The 17,715-nt window shown below is 42.2% G+C and overlaps 1 long non-coding RNA gene across 1 annotated transcript in view; it reads right to left on the reverse strand.

Annotated features, from left to right (window-relative positions):
• The window catches only part of LOC134469979 (uncharacterized), a 49,309-nt gene that overhangs the window by 26,052 nt on the left and 5,542 nt on the right, over positions 1-17,715 (reverse strand). Inside the window, exon 2 of the long non-coding RNA XR_010039103.1 lies at positions 2,213-2,267. This is a non-coding gene — a long non-coding RNA (uncharacterized LOC134469979). The remainder of the gene's footprint in view (positions 1-2,212; positions 2,268-17,715) is intronic.

Consider the following 17,715-nt stretch of genomic DNA (forward strand, 5'->3'; position numbering starts at 1 on the left):
TGTAGCACTATGGTAGTTACCTTTCAATGTCTATTACAGTGTGCCACAGGAGGTACGGCGTGCATTAAGGGGCTACTTTGCAATTCCACTTTGAGATCAAACAGGCTGTATGTGGCCCATGAACTGAAATGAGTTCGACACCCCAGCACAATACACTACGCCAGTGGTTCCCAACCTATGGGTCGGGACCTCCCTTATGGGTCGCCAAAGATCCACAGGGGGTCACGAAGCCCTCTTGATTTTAAGGGGTTTCGTTTTAAATATATATAGCCCATGTTGAATAAAAGACAAAGCATTTAACTAATAAATGCATAGACGCAACAAATTGCAAGTGCTACATTAAACATTTATTCTATATTTGACCAAAGACGAATTGAGGAATAAAATAACTAAAATAAGTTTTCGCAGGAAACGGAGGGCATCTTGTGACTCGTGCGGGCGCTCGCGTGGTTGGGTCACCAAAGCTTACAATAGTAAAAACATGGGTCCCTTAAGAAAAAGGTTGGGAACCACTGCACTACGCAACAGCACCAGGCAGCAGGACGTCACTGTGTAGGCATTCAAGCGCAGAGCTAACGGCACCTCTCCCTCTAGTGCGAACATCATGTCAGACAGCAGTCGTCACAAGCGCTGCTGCTAGGACCTGTGGGAACTGCTAGGCCCTGCCAGGCAGACAGATGCCGAGCCATCTCCATCTGCCAAGCCAAGGCAGACTGAGTTGTATAGCTGTGGGGAAGGCGGGAAGATGGGAGAGAGGGAGAGGGGGAGAGTAGAGGACTGGGGAGGAGAGGTTCACACAGGGCTGGAGAGAGGAGATGAAGGATCAGGATAGAGGAGGGATATAGGGTATACTCATGAACGACGTGACGTTTTGCATGTGCGTTACGCCCATTTGTGGGGGAAAACAACCCATGCAAGTCAATTGGTGATGTTGGGGTTTAATAAACGAAAGATACGGACCTGTAGACTAGCGTTGTTCATGCACAGCATGCCGAAAACGTGTTGTGTTGCCAGCTGTTCAAATAATATAGCCAAACAGTCGTGGCTGAAGCATGGAATGTGTTCATTTAGGCTAGCCGATGTAGAATGTGAGTCAATGAGGCATTCGGGTTGTTTTCACCCATAAAGGGGCGTAACGCAAATGTAAGAGCAAAGTACCCGGATGGCCGTTCATGAGTATATCCAGAGGTGTGTATAAGGCAGAGGTAGGAGTAAAAGGCTGGTTAGAGGAGGTTTGTACAGGGCAGGAGAGGGGAGACTATTCACCAGGGAGGAGAAGAGTCATACATGGGACTGAGAAGAGAATGATTGTATGTGGCTGGAGACGGTACACTAGCGGTTAGGATAGAGGGAGTATGTAAGGTATGTGGGTGGTTGACGTTTAAGGGCATAACGCAAAAAAGTTAATTTTAAAGTTAATATTTATGCAATCATGCCAAATGCTTCATAAATTACTCAAAATGTTAAACAAAGGAGATACGCACTCCGCGCTTCTAAATTAACAATCCGGTGCAACCAGAGCAGGACCAAAACATAGGCAAAAAGGGAAATAAATCTGGTGCCACACGGATGTCTATTTTGTGTAATTTATTTTTTAGTGCAGTGAGACTAACGTTTCGACATGCGTCTTCCCGTTAGTCTCACTGCACTAAAAAAAAAAAAAAAAAAAAAAAAAAAAAAAAAAAAAATTACACAAAATAGACATCCGTGTGGCACCAGATTTATTTCCCTTTTTACTCAAAATGTTGTTGGTTAATTTATATATACTGTATATTATATTCCAGGTTTTATAAATGTTACAGTCACACTGCAGGACATTTGACATATAAACCTTTACATAAATCTTAAAAATGTTTCTTCCTATCTAAGACTAATATGAAACATAATGCATCACATCTTCTTTCATTTACATTTGTTTTCAAGAGGAAAAAGAACAGTTTTGTAGGTTTTTAACCAATGTTACGTAAAAACAAGGCGTCACGTCAACCACCCATGTGCAGATGTGGCATAGAAGTAGAGGGAAAATAAAAAATAAAAACCCTCATTAGGGTGTGTGTGTGTGTGTGTGTGTGTGTGTGTGTGTGTGTGTGTGTGTGTGTGTGTGTGTGTGTGTGTGTGTGTGTGTGTGTGTGTGTGTGTGTGTGTGTGTGTGTGTGTGTGTGTGTGTGTGTGGGTGTGGAGGTTGATGTGTGGAGGTGCCTTGCAGGCTTACCTGTGTTTCTGTCAGGTAGGATACAGCAATGCTTCTGCAGTATGCTCGGCAACACCTGCATGTGAGAGAAGAACAGGAGACATGTGAGTGAGTGAGAGAACCAGAGAGAGAGAGAGAGAGCGTGCACGAGAGAGACTGAAAGAGAGAGCGAAAGAGAGAGCGAAAGACAGAGAGCAAAAGACAAAGACCGAAAGAGAAACAGAAAGAGAAAGGACAAACAAACAAATGGCCCGACAGTCAGACACAAAGGAAGATGGAGAGGCGACAAGAGGAGACTGGGTTTCACTCAGTGACTGGCAATTGAAGGATGCAACTGGGCACGCCTGTCAAATACACTTGATTGTGGGCTCTACCAGAGAGAGTAGAGAGAGAGAGAGGTTCCATTGGCCCATTGTTTCCTGGTTCTATTATGGCCCCCCTTAGGCAGACCTAGGCAGACCTAAGGACTGTTCTATTCATTGTTGGAGCATTATGACACGGCCCTTTAGGCAGACCGGAACCTGGTCGCGTTAGGTGCCCATAGAAACCTATTATGTTGGCATATCTCTATACTTAAAGAATCTCTGGCTCTACCGTGGCGCTAATGGTAGGGCACTCGTCTGCTACACGGTTGACCCGGGTTTAATTCCTGCTCGGGTCCTTTGCCGACCCTTCCCTGTCTCTCTGTCTCCCCACTCGCTTCCTGTCATTGCTTCACTGTCCTATCGAAATAAAGGCAAAAAAGCACCGCCCCAAAAAATACACCTGATTCTGCATTCAACATGAGCAGCGATATGTGAAACACTTGTTGCCATTACATAGGTGTTGTTGAGAGTTCATTAGAATGGATGTGCATGCATGCTTGTGGGTCAATGTCACTTTAGTAGTAGCAATCACAGCTAATGCTACTATTGTATGGAATAAATGTGATGGTTTTGTTGTTGTTTTAGTGGATTATCTGAGAAGCACATTCACTGCAGTGCACTAATTGTCAATTACTAACTAATTTATGGGCATTAGCTGTGTTTCTATCACCTGATGTGTGAGCGCAAAAAAAACATCATTGACCCTTGTGCAGTGCATACACAAATGCATGTCTGGCAATCACCAGTGAGAACATATAGGCAGGGCCGAATTAAGATGACCTGGGGCCCCTAGGCTACAGGTTGCTGTGGGGCCCCCTCGGAAGGCAGATTTCGCAACAAATGTACATACACAGCGTCATAATTATGAACTAGGAATTACGGATAACTTGTCTACCAACTGTACTCAATACAACACGTGAATGTTTCAATATTACATTCTGTCACAATTATGCAATTTTTCACTTTTGGCCATTTAGGGGCCCCCTGGCAGTTTGGGGTCCCTAGGCTGGAGCCATATCTAGCCTATGCATTAATCCGGCCCTGCATATAGAGTGTATTATTATGGAGTTGCAATAATGACTTGTATAAGATAGGGTTGGGAAGCAAGTCATTTTGTTCATCTCATTTCATGTAATGATTGCAGAGAATGCCAGAGCGGTGAATGGAGAGACAGGTACATTGCAACACATTCTGGGGAAGTCATTAATTTTCCCATCAAGGAATGAGTTCACAAGGATATATTTCGACTGCACTGCAGCTAGTGATGTTTTCAATAAAATCCTATTAAACTTCAAGAAATGGCTGTCTATATTCAATTCACGTCCAACTACTGAATATTCGCGCTGAACAGACATGCTGGTAAAGCAGACGACGTGCAATGTTTTATTTGATATATTTTTATATAAATCTAAGGCTAAAACACTGCATGGATATAGTCTCTAAGACACCTAAGTTACTACAGATAACTCCAGATGAACCTTTCAGCTACAGTGCTTTCAATGACAAATACTGACTGGATGCCTGTCCAGCAGCACATTTCAGTAGCCTATAGCCTACACTTACCTGTTCCCATAACTGCACTGAGCATACAGTACACTGTGCTGTAAAGTGGTAGACTCTGTTATTATGTGGCAGGAGTGAATAAGACATGTCTCTCAGGGGGGCCTTGCGGTGTTCGACAGCCTACATCAGCACATCAAATAGATAGATACTGTAGAGGAAGCCCTCATCTAGAGCGTGACCAGTTTTTGAGAGTGAGTGCGGTTACTGTAGTGTGGTCACACACACGCACACACACACACACACACACACACACACACACACACAACATTTATAACCAAACACACCCATGCACCCATGCACACGTGCACACATGCACACGCGCGCGCGCGCACACACACACACACACACACACACACACACACACACACACACACACACACACACACACACACACACACACACACACACACACACACAGACACACACACACACACACACAAAACCATACATACAGTGAATTTGTACCCACATGTGCATACATCCACACACACACACACACACACACACACACACACACACACACACACACACACACACACACACACACACACACACACACACACACACACACACACACACACACACGCAAACACACACGCAAACACACACACCTCCTCCGAGCAGCAGTAACTTAAACACAGGTCCACAAAGCAGACCCCCCCCCACTAAGCACCTGGAGAGGACAGGGGGACAGGGGGACAAGGGGGACAAGGAGGACAGGGGCACAGGACAGGAGGGTGATGATATGACTTGGCCAGCTGCCCTGAATGCAAATGCGACGCGAGCCACTGAGAAACGTTTCATTTTTAAATATCTTCACAGTCAGTGTTCCTTGAACAATAAAAGATTCATTACTCTTCCTGTCCGTCATCCTTCCTGCAGGTCAAACTCCCTGACTCCTCTACTGCCCAGGGAAGTTCCAAACGGGGTACAAATTTAGAGGGCCGAAAACCATTCAGCGCCAATTAACTGCACCCCATCCCCCCAACCACCACGCCCAGTGAAATTACGGGGTGGCAGTTTAGAGGAGCAAAATGTCCAGCGACAATATTGCACCCCTCCACACACGCACGCACGCAAACGCACGCGCACACACACACACACACACACACACACACACACACACACACACACACACACACACACACACACACACACACACACACCAAAAAGGCAGCAAATTAGCAATGCATTACTGTTCACATCACATCGCTGATAACAAAGATCTGTGTTCTATGGTCAGAAGCACTGGCTATGGACAACACACAACTGAACCCACAGAGGGAGGGCGTTGCGAGCAGCGCGGCTGGCTGGGCTATTTTTGTTCACAGATTTACATGAATAATTCTGAAAGGCATATCGGGGAGGTGAAATACTGACTGACCAGCCAGTTTGAGAAGCAGATGTTTTCTTTCTGTGTGTGGGGAGGAGAGAGAGACAGAGAGAGCGAGAGAGCGAGAGAGAAAGAGAGAGAGAGAGAGAGAGAGAGGGGAGAGAGACAGAGAGAGAGGGAGAGAGAGAGTGTGTGTGTGTGTGTGTGTGTGTGTGTGTGTGTGTGTGTGTGTGTGTGTGTGTGTGTGTGTGTGTGTGTGTGTGTGTGTGTGTGTGTGTGTGTGTGTGAAACAACATTTGCGTTAAGAAGATGCTGTGTAGACATGACAAAGCTCTTAGTAGCATATGAACACACACACACACACACGCACACACACACACACACACACACACACACACACACACACACACACACACACACACACACACACACACACACACACACACACACACACACACACACACACACACAGCATTGAGGGGATTTTTAAAATATGGCATAAAGTGCCAAGACATGCAATGCTGAGCCGACACATCCCAAAACCAGAGGGAATACTGAATATACTTAGCTAGCGGGAGAGATAAGACAAGACCAAGCGTTACGTTGGCAACAACGGAAGGGAACAGGGATGTACATGTAGTTTTATTCCAGTGTGGTAGGACAGATGCAGGACTGGACTGGCCATCTGGCATATTGGGCATTTCCCTGTGGGCCCTGCACCCTCGTGGGCCCCATATTTTACATGTCTGAAAATAGGGGCCCACCAGTGAGTCAGTTCTGCATCACTAATTATGGGGCCCCTTTAACCCAAAAGTGCCCGGGCCATATTTCTCTCCCAGTTCAGCCCTGGGCAGATGTAAAGGCCTACACTACAGGGGCGGGCCATGCACTGCCAAGGAAAGAGAAGACGGTTGCTTCACTATCCCTTCCTCCCTCCCTCCCAGGCTTTAGTCGCCTCTTGCATTTAACCCATTGACGCCTAAAAGCACCTGCAAAAAGGGTGCTGAATGCCTGAACCCTTTTTAAGAAAAGCTGCCCTCAGCCTATAAAAATCTAAATATCTCAGCTTCTGAAGCACATACAAATATTCACAAAGCAGTATTTAAACGCAAAGACCCTCATCTTTCATTAGAATGTGTTCATTCATCTCAAACAAACAGAGATTTTTAATAAAGTTGTGTCAAATCTCATGTGCAATGCAACATCAGGCATCAATGGGTTAACACCTTTTCTTCTTCTTCATACCGTTCTTCATCTCGACAACTGCTTGCAATTTAAAACTTCCCCTTACTGTTTTTTTCCCCACCATGTTGAGAAATGCCTGCCATTTAAGCCAAAGCGATATAAACTCACACAGTATAATATAGTGTGATTATGGTAACGCAGCATTTTCTCTTACCGGTATGTACAATTATTGTGATGCTCTATTGTTTAAAACTCTGAGCTTCAGGGAATTGCCATTAATGTAGGCTTGTTTTGTCATTTCTTTGACCAACAATACAACTGCATTATTACAAGGTAGATTGCATGAGATTATGGATTCAGGGGACATTGTTCAGTTGATTTATCTCTGCATTGTAAATCTTTGCACAGAGTGCAAGATATTACAATAACAAGATACAAGAATAGATTAAATTACAACAACAATAGACAATAATGAAAAAAATAACCAAAATGTTTCTATATTTCCCTCTTTGATGAGAGAGTATTAGGAGGTAATAACATCCAACTCTGAATTCTGTCTGATGTCTTGTCGGTCTGGAGGTTCCAGAGAAGAGTTGGAAGCATAATTTGAATGACTTTAAAAAACTTCCAACTTTGTGATTCAGAAAGTGTTGGGGGCCCGCATATCTTAAAGGTCTTTGTTTGCAGGTTTTTCTTTTTGTTTGCAAGTTTTTTTTAAGTTTCATATAATACCACTACGTCATTATTATTATTTTCAGTTTGTGATTCAGACATTTTCTCAATCTTTTAAAGCATAAAAAACAAAAATATCAAAAATGAATAATAATTGAACTAATTCAATACATTGCTGACCAGCCAGCCAGAGGATTGATGACCAAAATCCTTTGGACATATGCTCCTGAGAGATAAATGATATTACTGTAATTAATCACATTGATCTTCTGCCTTGCGCTGCTGCCATTGTAATGTTTAAGTTTAATTTTAAGGGACATTAGTCCATGATACACTAATATTAAGTAGTAACTATATTTAGGGGGAATGTTGCTGTCTTTCCAGCTTCAAACAGCAAAAAAAAAGAAGATCGATGTGAGGTAAAGTTATATGGGACCTTGCACCACATTTTAACTAGATGTCTGAGCAGTGGTGGAACAAATGTATACAGGGCCCTGGGGCAAAACACCGATACGGCCCCCCATACAGCCTGCTAAGCTTACAATAGGGCCCCAACTATCAATACGCCAGGGCCCTGGGCCCAGGGGCAAGTGCCCTGCTCGCCCCCCCTATAGCTCCGCCCCTGTGTCTGAGCTCTTGCTTGAAAGGACAAACGCTATCTCCAGCAGCCACAGTTATAGACATCATCCATTTTCCTGTAATTACAATCACTGCGCAGAAATGTCTCGCCATGCTGAGCAGTCACTGACATAGTCTTATCTCATTTTCATTACAAAAAAAAAACGGAAATGGTGTCTGCAAAAAAGTCTTAGTGGAAATTGACAGTCTTTTCCACAGCAGGGGAAATGAGGCCTTCAGTGTTGAAAATGACATAAATCCCTGGCAGTTAGAAACTGCTACCCACAGTCATCCATAATGCCTGACGTAACCGGTTCACCAAAGGGCATTTGAATAACTCAGTAAATGGATAGAAACAGCCTGCCTGCCCTGAGAACAACAACATGGTGTATTCCGTCATGTTTAACTTACTGCTTAGAATGAACCTTACACTCTGAAATGAACTTCACACTCTCAAACACTACTCCAACCTAGTCCTGACACACACACACACAGACACAGAAGCATGAACGCACGCATGCAAACATGCGCGCGCACACACACACACACACACACACACACACACACACACACACACACACACACACACACACACACACACACACACACACACACACACACACACACACACACACACACAAATCCAGACAGAGCATTCACCACAGCAAACACCTACCCACATTAGAATAATTTAACTAGCCTCACTCAATTCTCCTAGGACATATTGTCAGTCTATCAGTTAATCCAGTGCCCTTCCCAGCAAATGACTATTCACTAGGTCTGTCTGTCTGTCCATCTCTCTCTCTATCATCTGTCTGTCTGTCTGTCTGTCTGTCTGTCTGTATGTATGTCTGTCTGCCTCTCTCTCTCTCTCTCTCTCTCTCTCTCTCTCTCTCTCTCTCTCTCTCTCTCTCTCTCTCTCTCTCTCTCTCTCACACACACACACACACACACATACACACACACACACACAGGTAATGGGCTGATGGGTATTCGATGATAAAAGGAAGAGTGAATAGATGGACTTTTTTATATATTACCCCGCAGTCATCAGAATGGTGACAGCTAGGATGGTGAAAGGCATCATGAAAGTGTCAGGATTAACAAGTGGCTTCTGCATAAAGGCAGCGAGCAAGGTAGAGGCAGACATATTGCCTAAGGGTGCACCCTGATATTTCACTGAGATAGGCTCAGATAACGCCTTACAGTAGCTTCAGATAAGCCTATGTCCTGAAGAAGAAGTCCCTGCTATTCTTCTTTAAAGTTCAGCCATTCTATACAACGAGAAATCCAACCACAATATTATGAATGGGCCATATTTGAGCAAAAGAAGAGTGAATGAATAGACAATTCTAAACACTGGTCACTGTAATTAATCAACTTCAACTTCAACTTTTCAACTTTATTGTCCCCAGAAGGGGCGATTAGGTGTGCAGCAAGTCATAAGCACATATAGACAGCAACAACAGATACCACAGGACAGACATAAAGTGCAGTGGTCAATAAAAGGTTAAAATGACCATAAATATAGTTGTAAAAATATAAAAACACATCATGAATAAATAAAATAAGAACATCATCATACAATAAAATACCATACATAATATGAGAGGTGCAGTGATTATTCATTCTTGGATCAAGTTCACATGCTTCACCTGCATTACAGGAGGTTTATGCACAAGGACCTCTGTGGACTGTTAGTAGTGGTGTGCATCAATGGCACTGCCCTCACGATTCGATTCAATTACGATTCGGGGGGGGAGCGATTCGATTTGATTCGATTCGATTCTACGATGCATTGCAATGCATTACATTTCTGAGAGCAAAGCAAATTTTTCACCTGTCATGATGAGGCAATACAAGCAGTCAGATACTGAACAGCATTTTATTGGCTGTTTTCTGTATCAGTCTTAAAGTGTTCAATGCTTTGAAGTGCTTTTATTTAATTTAACATTCATTTGCTCCGGAAATATTCACGGAAGTAATTGAAACTTGAAAAAATATGCTGCATCGATTATGGCACTGGCCGCATTGAATTGAATTGCCCTGCCCCGCATTGCGATGCATTGCCGAATCGATTATTGTTGACACCACTAACTGGTAGGAAAATATGTAGAGCACTTCTGCGATGCATGACTGTATTAAATTTAAATAACATTTTGTACAAACTGTGAAGGCTAGTCACTGTGAACTCTAGTCTTTCTGCCACTTGATTTGACTTCATACAACAACGTGGTCTTTGGGCAACCAAATGATCACCTCAAAATCATTGTTTGTTCAGATGATGCAAAAGTGCAAAAGACCAAATGCATTAATTTGAATGTAGTAGGGCTGCACGATAAATCGAAAATGTATCGTTATCGCGACGATATCACGGCTTACGATACAAGTATCACAAAAGTTATGCACGTATCGCAAAAAGTTTTACATTTTTAATAACAGCAAATTTGGTGAAAAGGTTAAAAAATATATATTTAAAACATTGGCATTTTAAAGGGACAGTGTGCAGGAAATGGTCAAAAAAGGTACTGCAACTATGCTGCTCACTGAAACTGGGCTGTATTGCTAAATTTGATCTTTACATGAAAGTTTACTAAGTAATAAACAAATATTTTCTAGTATGGTCCAATAACAGTAATTTTTGCAGCTAAAAATGGCAATTTTAGGAAATTCAAAATGGCGGACCATGGAGAAGATCCCCCTTTTCATGTATGACAAGTGCAATTTTTCCAGTCATAATGAATACTTAGAATTTGATGGTGGTGGTAAGTATTCATGAAAAAGTTAACATTAGTGAATGAGCAGCATGAATTCTGGAAATAAACAACTAAAAATCTCACACAGTGTCCCTTTAAGTAGATGCTGTATATTGGCCATGTTTTTTTTTTCTCCTCATAAAAATAATGTTGGAAATAACACATTGCTCCAAGTTGTTTTATACATGATAAAGTGTAGATTGGCAAGTAGAGAGGGGAAAATATATGTATATATTAAATATCACGAGAAATATTGATATCGCGGTTTACAGTCATGATATCGTGTATTGCATATTTTTCTGATATCGTGCAGCCCTAGAATGTTGCATAGAGTCAAGTGGCATCTAGCCAATCTGCTAATATGGTGCTAATAATCAGGTCAGACTAGCCCTCAACCTCGATCTTAACTATTTCTTCATACAAGAAATCAGGTAGACTATCCATGAAAAATGAAAAATACAGGACAGTATACAGAGCTATTGCTATACAGTGCTGATCTCACTTCAAAGAAATTGTTTTCAATGGGATCACTGCGAGATCAAACTCCCATTCACAAGCTTGTTGTGACAGCACAGCAAAAAAAAGACAAAAGAGTACATCTCATTGACCATTCTGCCTCAGTATTCTTCACACACTGACACCAGCACACAGAAATACATATCCCATCAGGTTACAATGTGTTTCTAAGCAGCAGACTAAAAGAACAGTCATGTATTCGGAATCCAACCATGGTGTTTGTTGCAATTACGTTGGGTTTGCAAAAGGATTCCTACTGCTTGCAGTCAAAATAAATGTTGAAGCCCACTGTATGTATTAATTCAATTGTCTTCCTCTTTGTCATCCTTTTTGAACACAAAAGGCTGCACTGTAGGTGCATCAAACGTTTCAAACATTTGCTCAAAACTGTTTGGCAGTGTGTGTGTCTACAGGACTTAGGATTCTTTTCACTCACATCGCATGAGTTTTGGGAAACTGTTCTGCCAGTAGGTTCAAAGAACAGCATACTCAAGATAACAGTAGAAAGTAACTTAACACAACACAGAGGCGTATAGAGGACTTTGGTAATCTGTACTTCTCCAGAGAGAGGAATAGACAGACCACAGATCTTGGTCATAGTTATGGGGAAGTACTGTACAGTACTGTATGTATTTATTTGTGTTTTAGTTGTTTGTTTCCTTCGCTGAGCAGAAAGTACCTGCGCAATAAAAGACACGCTAACACTCTCTTTCAAATGGCACCTGGCTACATACTCTTGTAAATACTGAACAGCTGGTGGTTCATTTACAGTGGTTGCATGTTTATGGGGTACTCTCTCCAATTAGTTCTTTACGGCCCTCTTTTTCATACTCTGCTGTTTGGTTGGCATAATTGTCATTACTTCAGTCAGTCCTGAACATATATTATGTCATCATTTTGAGAAACTGTAAGACAAACAAATAGGCTACCATTCTATTGTATGACTTACCCATGGGGGGCCCCCATTATGGGTCTCTGAAAAGAGGAAAAAATGGTTATGGCCTCCACCAAGTCATCTAATCAACCTGGTCAAGACATACAGATATCACTCAATTTAAATGGTCTTTATTAATGTAACTTCCACTGGTAGATGGAGTGTTGCATTTCAAACCTAAAGTTTGAATTTAATTGAATTTAATTTGCACACATGTTAACATGAAAGCTTTCATAATCCTCAAGTAAATCAATCTAACCCTTAACTAAAGACTGAACCTGAATTATGCAAATGCTTATCCAATGACTCCATTTGAGAAAATTAAAAGAACCCTGAGCCTTTGCAGATTTGAAAGGGAAGTGTATGGTATGGGGTATCTGGGGATGCAGCACGTCAATGGCATGAAAGGACATTTATTCATTTTTGCTTTTCGAAATCTATTCAAACAAAAATACATTCCAAGCCTCTTTGAGACTATTTCCATCTCTCTTGCATTCACTGCTATCTGTCTGCCAGCCTTCTATTCAGTCATCAAATTACTCTGTGAAGGTTCACACCATTCCAAGGTCAAGTTCTTTTTCTTCTAACTTGATCAGCTGAAATAGCTAAAATTTTCAGCTTAAGCTTACTTCAGAGATGCAAAGAAGTAACGTTAGCATTTTAGATGCTTCCCCACTGAGTCTGTCCAACCTGGTGGAACGTTGTGAAATATCAGTCAAATAATCAGTCAAACTTTCAAACTGATTTGGTTCTTATACAAACTTAAAAAGTGTCGAAAACTAGACCGTAAATAGCTCAAAGTTTCAGCACAGAGTTGGGAAGAAGTGAAGTTTGCATTTCATAGTGACTGCATCGTACTAAGCAGTGCAGTGTTTTTGGTGCAGCTCACCTCTGCCCTTGAAATTAGTGGTCACACTTGAGAATGTCTGCAGTAGTTACTGGATCCATCCGTGCCAGTACGCCTGCCTCCATCCCTCTCTCTCTCAGTATCTCTCCATCTCTCTCTCTCTCTCTTTCTCCCTCTCTCTCTCCCTCCCTCCCTCACACACACACACACACACACACACACACACACACACACACACACACACACACACACACACACACACACACACACACACACACACACACACACACACACACACACACCTCTGCACACAGGTCAGGCACACAAGAAACACACAAGACCAGACACATTCGAATGTGAATATGATGCAAATCCTGCTGCAGGCAGCCCCGACAGAATCTGGGGTGCCCAGAAGCTGGGCTTTTTGACGGGCAGGCGAAGAAGGGGGCCGGGGTGCAATTTCACGCAAGAGCGACCTTCAACTCCACCTGCAGCGAGTGGTGGAGGATACAAAGCAAACATTCCCCCACAACAGAGGAAAATAATATTCTCCACATGACAGAGAGAGAGAGAGAGAGAGAGAGAGAGAGAGAGAGAGAGAGAGAGAGAGAGAGACAGAGAGAGAGAGAGAGAGAGAGAGAGAGAGAGAGATGGGGGACAGAGAGATGGGGGGACAGAGAGACAGAGGGAGAGAGAGAGAGAGAAAGAGAGAGAGTTTCTGCCATGTTATTGACATCAGCGTGTGAAGCAACTATTAGCCAGAATCACTCAGACTTGTCCGCAAATGAGTTGTGATATGACAATCATATTGACCGACAGCTGAATGCAAGAGGCAAGAGAGGGGAAGCGAAATGGAGTGAAATGGCTCAAACTCATGTAAATTCTTTGATTGCAGGAACTTGTCGTTATGAATGGTGTGGTATATCACACACACACACACACGCACACACACACACACACACACACACACACACACACACACACACACACACACACACACACACACACACACACACACACACACACGCAACCTGATTATGCACGAGTTCACAAAATTGGCAGTTACAAAGCCTGCTCTCTCTCTCTCTCTCTCTCTCTCTCTCTCTCTCTCTCTCTCTCTCTCTCTCTCTCTCTCTCTCTCTCTAAGCCAAAAATGAAAAAAAAAGATCAGCATTGAGTGAATGGGATCATGCGGATGTCAATTCTTCTGGCCCGGATCCAGAGAGAGACAGAGAGAGAGAGAGAGAGAGAGAGAGAGAGAGAGAGAGAGAGAGAGAGAGAGAGAGATGACAGAGGAGGTAAGCCCATCAGGCCCTTGTGTTACAGATTGTCTGACATCCCTGCTGGATGATGACATGAAAGACAGAGCACAGCCACACATGCTTCAGTGACTCAGCTTCTGGAAGTGCTGGGGGGTTATTATTTTGGTGAGGAGGTAGAACTAGGAGGGTGGAGGAGTTGGGGGGTTGTAAAGCTTGCTAACAGGAATTACAGTACTTCACGTTCAATTAACAGCATTTCCACTTGAGCAACATAAAAAGGCTCAGCTTGGCGAGTGACAACTGAAGTTCCTCTTTCAATGAGGCAAGCTTGCCAGGAATCAGCAAGAACAACTGTGAGTGCAGGTGACTCACTAGCCATGAACCTCTGAGTACTTTCGGCCGTGACACAAAACAGTAGGGCCCGACCGATATGTTTTTTTCAGGGCCGATACCGATACCGATATTTATGAAAATGGGAGGCCGATAACCGATATGTGCAACCGATAAATAGAAATATTGTTCATAATAAAATTATTAATTAAATGCAATGAAATATAAGTAATTATTATTATATACGTATACACATATATTTAGTTATGATAACAAACTCTCATGGACTCAGAGTGGGGAGAGCAGAATATAAGATGCATTCAGAACGAAACGGCTGCAAAAGTTGTTGTGAAAGCTATACAAACTTATCGGTGAAAATTTATTGAAAGTATGGCCGATACTGATATCCAAAAAATGCTAAATATCGGCCTGATATATCGGTGGGGCCGATATATCGGTCGGGCCTTACAAAACAGAAACAAAAGTCTGGAATCCAAAACTTAAGTTTGATGTCTTTCTTTACTGTAACTTAAAATCATACAAAACAAAAGATGAATCCTAACTCCTCCTATCTAAATAACTAACTGAAATGTGACGGTCAAAAGACTGTGATGCTCCTAGGGTTTGTGACTTCTCTATTGATGATCTTCATGCGTCCTAACTGTTTTATAATAAAATCAGCAGCCAATCAAAATGCATCACAGTATGTAGTATCTAGGTTAACTTCTACATTACTGAAATTAATTCGTATAACACTAAATATCCATACTAATAATAATTCCTGAGCTATTAAATAAACTTAAATCCTGCAAAATATTAAGTCCAAATACACAATCTATCTGCAGAAATAAACATTTTACTTAAAACATAGAAAATGGCTGTAACAACAACTAAAACCATTCAGTGGCACTTTTCTGGCAGCATTTAAAACACTGGTAGCCTATTAGGTGTAGTATTTTTTTAAATCACATGCTGTGTACAAAACCAGCACCATACTATGAATCAGACAACCATTGGTTGATGGTTAAGGCATGGGCCATGCACAAAAGTCAAAAGTTTAATTATCAAGTCAAGACCCACCATGGTCAGGTAGGGCGTATATCGCGAAAATAAGTATCGCAATGCATTGCATTGACGATTTTTTTGCACACCCCCACCTGACAGTGCACAATGATGCTAGGTTATATGCCAATACATTTCATCCCATGCGTTTTAATGTTGCATGTCCTCACAATAACCACTCGGACTGCCTTTCACGTTCACACGTGTAACTGATGTGCAACAACATCAAGGCAATGTCCTCCTTGGGACGCTTGGCAAAGTGGGACTTAGAGACGAACAGAGAAACGTAAAAGTTTAATTAAACAGGCAGAGAGCCAAGTGCCCCGTGAAGAGGGGGAGTGAGCTGGAAAGCATAACTTCATTTCGCTTCAGAGTTTAGCAGATGAGCCCCTCTGCCACTTGTGCATATCGCGAAAGCAACTGTTCTCTCTCCACTCCTAATCTATTCATAGCTCGCTGCCTAAAACAGACCCTACACTTCAACCTTGCTCCATCAGCAAGAGAGAGCGTGCTGAACAAATCTTTCAGGCGTTGTCAACCTCTTCCAAATTTGTCACGCTTTATGGAAAATTTACTCCGCTCTCTGCTCTGATGATGGAATGGAAGTCGTTCAGGGAGTCAGCTGGGACACCCAAACCCCCCTGACAAAACTGTCAGTGCTGCATAGTCACATTCACAGTGTTCATTTAACACTTGGAGAGTATGATCAACGCTATAGGTACTGAATTTAACTCTGTAGGTGGCAGAGAAGTGAGCGCAGGTTGAGGAGAGGTCAGACCATTTTGCACAGGAACTCGTGCCAGGATAATCTCACGAGGGCAATGCAGGGGACCCAATGCTGACAGGCATGTCTCAGTGGGGTAGAAAGAGGGGCACTATTGGCACATGTGGCCCATAGGTCCCTGCTGGAGCAGTGCATAATATGAAGATTCAGGAGTAACAGAGAGAGTGAGAGAAATAGAAAGAGAAATGGAGACAACGGAATGAAAGTGATATGAAAATTGTGAAAAAAAATAAAGTGGTAGGGGAGTTATGTCAGCTGGAAAAGATGTAAATTGCATTTGCAAGATGCAAAGTCTCCATATTTAATTTTGAATGACCTCACTTGTGCTGTTCAGTTCACAAAATGCGCTTTTAGTGATTTCCTAAAATGTCAAGCCCACATTGCATAACTTTGATGTAATGGCAGACAAAGGTTCACAGAAAAGATCGCGATTTTATAAGATTAAGTCTTCAATGGGCAGACATAGACAATTAAGAGATAAAATCAAAATAAAGCCACAAAGCCCATGAAAAAGCCAGTCACTTTCATTTGTACACCTGTCTCGACTTTGCCAAGATCCCGATATTGGAACCAATTGCACTGAATAAATGATTTATTCCAAAATATCCTAATGTGGTAAGCCCTCTATTTTAGGATCGCATTTCCTCATGAGGAAATTGCACACCCCCAAATCCCTAAAACGCTTTCAGTTTGTCAACAATGCAACTACAACAAAGGATCCTCTGGTATCTGGTTTCAGCTCTTGGGCACCATAGTGGATGTTATTTGTCAACCATGAATATTTAAGAGATCTTGTGAGCCATTTACGTATCTTAATTTCTAATGGCAAATTATTGGTAATTTAATACTCTGGGGGTGTTAACACCCAGAAAGATCATGTGACATCCATGACATCCATAGTTAAATTCTAAAATAAAAAATCCCAAACAATTCTGTGTCCGTAGATTTGTAACTAACTAGGCTATATCTACAAGACGTTGTGATCTGTTCCTTACCAATACAGTATGATATTAGGTTCATCCATTATGCACAACAGTGGTGGACCACAGCCATAATGCCTTCAGATGCACACAGTAAAGTTTGCAGTTGATCCAACCCTACAGTCCAATGTATGGATAGACCGATATTTATATCGGTATCGGTATCGGGCCGATATTTGCATATTTTAAGTGTATCGGTATCGGCCGATACGCCTGTGATTTTGGCCGATACGCAATATTTATTATTTTATGTCATTCAGGGTTTTTTTTTAAAGCACCAAGACACTTAATTTTTTTATTACTTGATTGTTAGACAT

The sequence above is a fragment of the Engraulis encrasicolus genome, chromosome 19, assembly GCF_034702125.1.
Source record: "Engraulis encrasicolus isolate BLACKSEA-1 chromosome 19, IST_EnEncr_1.0, whole genome shotgun sequence".
NCBI classification, from domain to species: Eukaryota; Metazoa; Chordata; class Actinopteri; order Clupeiformes; family Engraulidae; genus Engraulis; species Engraulis encrasicolus.